General features: G+C 38.8%; 1 non-coding gene across 1 annotated transcript; it reads left to right on the plus strand.

Moving 5' to 3' along the window:
* The first annotated feature begins 260 nt into the window (after positions 1–260).
* LOC120891285 (U6 spliceosomal RNA) lies at positions 261–367 on the plus strand. The gene has a single exon (XR_005735663.1). It is a non-coding gene; the product is annotated as a U6 spliceosomal RNA (small nuclear RNA).
* Positions 368–6,582: the final 6,215 nt, after the last annotated feature.

Below are 6,582 nucleotides of genomic sequence, written 5' to 3' on the forward strand. Positions count from 1 at the left end.
CAAGTCTCAATTCAACCATGGATTAAGTTATCAACTGGGCGAGTTTGGGAAAAATCACTTCACTTGCATGAGCCTTGTTTTCTCATTTATAAAATTAATAATCTGTGCCTTGAGAGCTGTTACAAGAATGAAATAAGATAATGCATGAAAAGCAATTAAGCATAGTGCCTGCTCTAAAGGCTTAATAAATGTAAGCTGCCATTATTAGTAGCAAAAGAACTCTGTGTATAACTAAACAATTGTACAAGTAAGAAACTAAAGTGTTCGTTTCAGCAGCACATATATTAAAACTGGAATGACATAGGGAAGATTAGCATGGCCCTTGTGCAAAGATGACATGCAAATTTGTGAAGTGTTCTATATTTTTTCTCTGATATGCAGATGCTAACTCAGAAGAAGGGGGAGTAGAGGGAAGAATAGAAGTACTTTGGATTAGACAAAGAATGAAGGGAAAGGAGAGGGACTGGGAATAGGAAAGATAGTAGGATGAATCCAATGTAACTTTCCTATGAACATATATGATTACATGACCAATGTAATTGTACATCATGTACAACCAAAAGAATGAAAGTTATACTCCAGATAGGTATACTATGTCAAAATACATTCTACTGTCATGTATAACTAATAAGAACAAATCAAAAAATCACTTGAAAAAAAAGAAACTAAGGTTCAGAGAGATGAAGTCAGTCCTCAAGTTCACACAGCTGGTAAGGATCAGAGCTGGTATATACATCCAGAACAGCACTTACCTTGAGTGCAGGTAAAATAGGCAATAGGGAACTCATGGTCTGTGCCAAGCTGGTAATGACTATTCTATTATGATCTCTACATAACTTAACAAATTGCTGGTAGAATTGTAAAAGCATTAAAAAATTATTTTTTTCTTCTCTCATAAAGGCTGCTGATGGATGAAAATAGAAATAAAAATTGAGTTGACTTTGCTGACCAGTTACAGTATAGGATTATCAAAATGTGACAGGCCAATTTCCATTATAACCCAAATCTCTTTATTACAAAAAAAGAGATCAAATTCTAGCTACCTTATCACAAATTTAAGAAATCTTTGAAACAATTTTTTTAAACAATAAAGGATATAGATAGGGTGTTGGAAGCTTAATGTAAAGGATCTGACCTGTACTAAAACCCACTTGAATTTCCTATTCCTCTAGCCCATGGTGATTATTTGAATTTGCGTGCAAGCTCTTCATCTGCATAATTAGTTCCAGTACCTCACAGAAACAGATTGAGACCTAATCAAGGAGGTCAAGAGTTGGACAAGAGTGAGCTCCAGAGGGGAGGATGCTGTGTTAACCCCCTGCTCTTAGGTACATTTTTGTGTTCAGGGGCCACTGAACTGGAAACAAAGGGAAGGCCCAGGGATGCTGAGAGAAGATGGAGAGAAAAGAGTTCTGGCAGACAGTTGTGGATTTCCTGAGCTGTGAGCACTATAGCAGACAGTAGGGAAGCAGAAAGGGACTCAAATCCCAGCTCAAATCAGGAGAGGTGCTCAGCAAGAGCTGTAGTGCCTGCCAGAATCCAGTGGTTAATGGAAGACCCCAAGTCAGATCCCTAGAAAGAGAAGAGTGAATAGGTAGCACAGACCAGACCAAATTAGAGGAAAGAAGACCACACCAAGTGCAAGCAGCTCACAGCAGTGGCACTAGACACCCCAGCACAGACTTACCATCCCCTGCAGTAGGGTGGGGAAGCTCCTCAGAGAGAAAAGCAGATCCCACAAAGAGCAGGTAGATGGTCTTTATTAGCTGAGGAGCCAAGCCAAGAACAAGCAGTCAGTGGAAGAAATGGGACCATCTTTGAGCTGTATGTTTTAATGTTCACTAGTGGAGAGACCCTGTTCTGGAACTGTGGCCACGATCCTTTCTAGCAGAAGAACTGGGTCCTGGGAGAGTTTGGGAGACCTGGGAGCTGTCCAGGAACTGCTGAAGACCCTGTGGCTTCTATCATGGAAAGATTCTCACAGTGGGATCAGGAGCATTTGCTTCATGGGTTGTGAATGACTTAGAAATGTCTGCAGGGAGCTTTAGACTGGGAGCATCAAAGGCTTGTAAAGACAACTATGGCAGACCGCCTGTAGCCTCAAAAGTCCGCTCTGACAAGGGAACAGTTGCCAACCTGATGTTGAACAAGTTGGTTGACAGTTTTTTCTGCCCAAGTAACATTAGCATCCCAAAAGAGGAAAGCATACAGGTGCTGTAAGAAGCAATTATGCACCAGGCACTGTGGCACATGCCAGTAATTCTAGTGGCTCAGGAGGCTGAGGAAGAAGGATTGTGAGTTCAAACCCAGCTTCAGCAACTTAGTGAGACCCTAAGCAACTCAGTGAGACCCCATCTCAAAATAAAATATAAAAAAGGGTTAAGCACCCCTGGGTTCAATCCCTGGTTCCAAAAAGAAAAAGCAATTGTGCATTTATTCAGACATATACATACTGCTATTTGTTAAACCTCCTTTATTCTAGTTTAAAATTTGTAAAAAACCTTTCTTTGAAAAATATAAAATGATCTTTACATACACTATATGAAGTCTTATAGCGTCTTTGTTTTGGGGTTACAAATATGCCAAGTGCATTGGAAATTCAGATAGAAAATTCACTAAATGAGAGCTTTCTAGAAATATAAAAATTAATGAATTGATTCATTTCTACTAATGGGTTGACAAATTAGCACTGGCTGAAATTTCAGTACAGGTCCAAGGCATCATTGCCCATTCTGTTATGATGATTTATAATCCAGAACCTGTCGCCACTATACATAAAAGGGGCACCTAAAAATGGGTCCATAAATTATGCATGCATGTACATATATGCACTCACACTCACATGCACTCACACACATTTGCACAATCATGCACATCCACACACCACCAACACAGAGGCTCAAGCACATGCACAAATGCTAATAAGTACTCACATACTTGCACACACACGAAACTTCTGCATGCTCATGCCCACATGTACACTGACACAGCTAAAACATGTGTACATATTCACATGCACTCATATATATACTCACAGATATCTATATAGATATAGATATAGGTACAGATATATAGATAGATCTACAAAGTTTAGCAAATGCTGTGCACAAATGAACCACTTTTATTGAACCTACACAGTAACACTGAGTCAGGTATTGCTAACTCCATTGTACAGATGAGGAAAGTAAAAGAACTTGTCCAATGTCTTACAGCTGGTAAATGGAAGGAGGTGTCTGATTCAGAATTGTACATAGAATTACCAACAAAATAACCCACTGCGTATGTGACCTCTTAAGTATTTTGCTAATTATACCATTATTTTAGTTAACCAAACTCAACACATTTCTTTAAAGTAGTTTTCCACTTAAATTTTGAATCATGCATATTTTGTGGAAAACTTAATCCACATGCTTGTGATTCATTTACATCAAAATGCTGCAAATATTGTTTCTTAAGAGGCATTTTATGTCAAAAGAAAGCATGAGATTTTTCAAGTTTTATAATTCATTAAAAACAGGCAAAACCATTGTTCCAAGCTTAGGGAAATTTGAGTTGTATTTGAGATTTTTTTCTGTTCTGTCATTTTGAAGATCATTTATTATGCATGTTCAGTTATTTGAATAAAAATTAACTTGGATCCTGTAAGTTCCTACTGTTTTGGGTGCTGCTGTTTTAACTAATGACACGATTGCCTGAAAAATAATTCCATACTGATTTTTTTTCTTGTTTTCTGGTAAGCCAACTGTACTGACACCATAAATTTAAACAACTGGAATTTTCAAGAGAAGTTAGAAAATGTGATAAACTGTTTCAAAATATAAAGAGTTCACATGAGACACTCAAACACTTTTGAGTACACGTGAGGGAAGATATGTGGATTGTACAGCGATGTGGATATTTCGCTTCAAATCTGAAGCTTCCAAAAAGTCATAAATGAGCCCTAAACAAATCACTACTGAACTTCTGAGGACTGATTAGTAAGTATTTATCTAAAATAATTTTTGAAGCCTTATTCCCACTCTACATTTCCCTTATTGAAAATATTTAAGACACAAAATAAAATTAAAAACACCACATCAAAAGCATGTCTCACCCTTTGAGAAGTAGCACAGCATTTGCTAAACTTTGTAGATATATCTATATCTATAGATAGATATCTGTGAGTATATATATGAGTGCATGTGAATGTGTACATTCACACTACTCACCCTTTGTTTATTCTGAGGATGAACCTACTTACTTGTAATGTGAACAGAGCAGCTGCTAACTTTCCTGAACCCATAAACAAAAATTTATAGACACAGAATTCTTTAATAGCCATAGCTCTGACATAGAATATTATTTATTACATTCAGTGAAATTTCTTCAAAGATGCCTTTGCACAGAATGAAGATATAATAAAACCTAAGTTTCATAATAACTACCCTGTGAAGCAGATATTATTGTCACTGTTGCTATCCTTATAATTATTATTAATATCACCCCCAATTTAAAGATAAGTAACCTGAGGTTCAGAGTTGCCCAAGGCTGTCACAGCTTAGAAAGCACAAAGTAAGATGACAGTGACCAAAATATAAGTCTCCAAGGAGAGTCATCCAAACCCAGGCTTAGTAGAGACTGGAGGCAAAAGCAAGGTATTTTTGAAGCTAGTGAGAAATGAAAGGAAATGTAATAAAAGCAGAGTCCCGGGTCAACTAGCCTGAATTTTCCTGTCAAACTTTGACTATGCCTTCTGACTATCAGCCTGGTGCCTGATGTCAGGCCCATTGATGAGACTTTTGTGGGCTCTTTTTCTTGATATCTTTCACTCTCCCTCTTATTCTCCTACCTCTCTCATTTCAGATAGGCAGCACATGAGGGAACTAGGGGTTATTTTCTTGGCTTACAGGTTAGATTTCTGTGGATAATTGGATGCCAAAAGTTCAGATGCCAAGGTGCCCCTGGATTGGGGCCAAATATGGTACCTTTATTCATAGAATCACCATGAAATAAACATAAGCACAATTTGAGATTACAGGTTCTGGATCTACTTTATGTTGGTTGTATACTTAGGGAAGTTTCCCAACCTCTGTGAGACTTGTTTTTATTATCTGAAAAACTAGTAATGCTGTTTTCCATGATAAGAACTAGTAAAGGAATTCATGTACACAAAAAAATCCTGTAGAGTCCATGTGCAGAATCCGTGCACGTGAAAGAAAGTTAGGGCATGAAGTCTCCAAGGAGCACATCAAATTCAACTTTGGGGCATAAAGCCTTAAAAATCAAAACCGCCCCACTCTGAGAGGCTTTTTGACAATTTTGTAAGGATTTGTTCATTCTGAGTGTGAACCTATGTAGCCCTGTAGGGCAGATGAAGGGCATACCTGACTTCCCCAGGCTGCAGGCAGTAGGACAAACAAGCAAGACCTACTGCTCACCATCACTGCTCCCCCACCATGCATGTGTGTGAATGCATGTGCGTGCACACACACAAGACAGCGTGAAAATAACTACCCCAATAGTACTTATTCCAACATATTGAGGCAGCACTGTGAAGTGGGAATTCCTACCTCGTGGAGCTTATGTGAAATTCAAAGGTCAGGGGTATAAAATGCTTATCCTAGTGTTCAACACTAAAGTGGAGCCCCAAAGTGGTAGTTATTAGTATTGCTGTTTGTTGTTGTCTTGGAAGACTGTGTGGATGTTTTAGCTTCTAAATCTGACCGCAATTTGAACTTGACCTCAAGTTGTGAAGTTCTGGGCTATTTTGACTGCCATTTAATTACCTTTACCAAAAGGAAACATAAACATAGCAGGTCATAAGGGGCCAGAATCATGTATTTCAGCATTGTATGACTCTCTTCCCTTGATATCTAGCCCAGGATATTGAGTAAAGTAGGAACTGCTAATGGATAAATGAATGAATGATGCATATTCAGATGTTTCTACAAACTTCTCATTATAACTTCTGGTCCACAATTAATGATACTCAGCTGCATGCTAGCACTCTCACAGCCCTGGATTGTAACAGGGACTGCTCAACAAATGTTAGCAGAATCTACTACAAAGTCCTCAGTCCTTTTGGGATAGATACTTACCCAGTCCAGCCTCCTACCCACCTATGTGCTTCACCTCTTACCAGTCCTGAACCTACAATGTTTCCCTTTTCTTTCACTCATCTCCTCCAGTAGAAATCTTACCCCTCAAGGCTCAACACCAATACCTCTTCTTCCATGAAGCCTTCTTTGATCTCTCCATCTGGAAATGATCGCACTCTCCTTTGAACACCATTGCCCTTTGTACTTCTCTGTTGGCACTTCTCCCATTCCATCTTATATTGGAATTGTAATCCTGCCTCAGCTCCCCTGCTAGTCTGTGAACTCTTTGAGGGCACACAGCAGACTTTATACACCATTACTTTGCCCAACAGTGTTCGGCACTGCCTTGTTCACTAGTGTTCAATGCACGCTTGTGACAGTGAGTGAATCCAAGCTAGGTGCTATAGGCCATGACTTGAAAAGCTGGCAAACCAATAGAAAATCTAGCTTGACATAAACTATCTGAAAGGATAAAGCTCTATAATAAAAGGAGGAACGGTTCAGG

The sequence above is a fragment of the Ictidomys tridecemlineatus genome, chromosome X, assembly GCF_052094955.1.
Source record: "Ictidomys tridecemlineatus isolate mIctTri1 chromosome X, mIctTri1.hap1, whole genome shotgun sequence".
NCBI lineage: Eukaryota > Metazoa > Chordata > Mammalia > Rodentia > Sciuridae > Ictidomys > Ictidomys tridecemlineatus.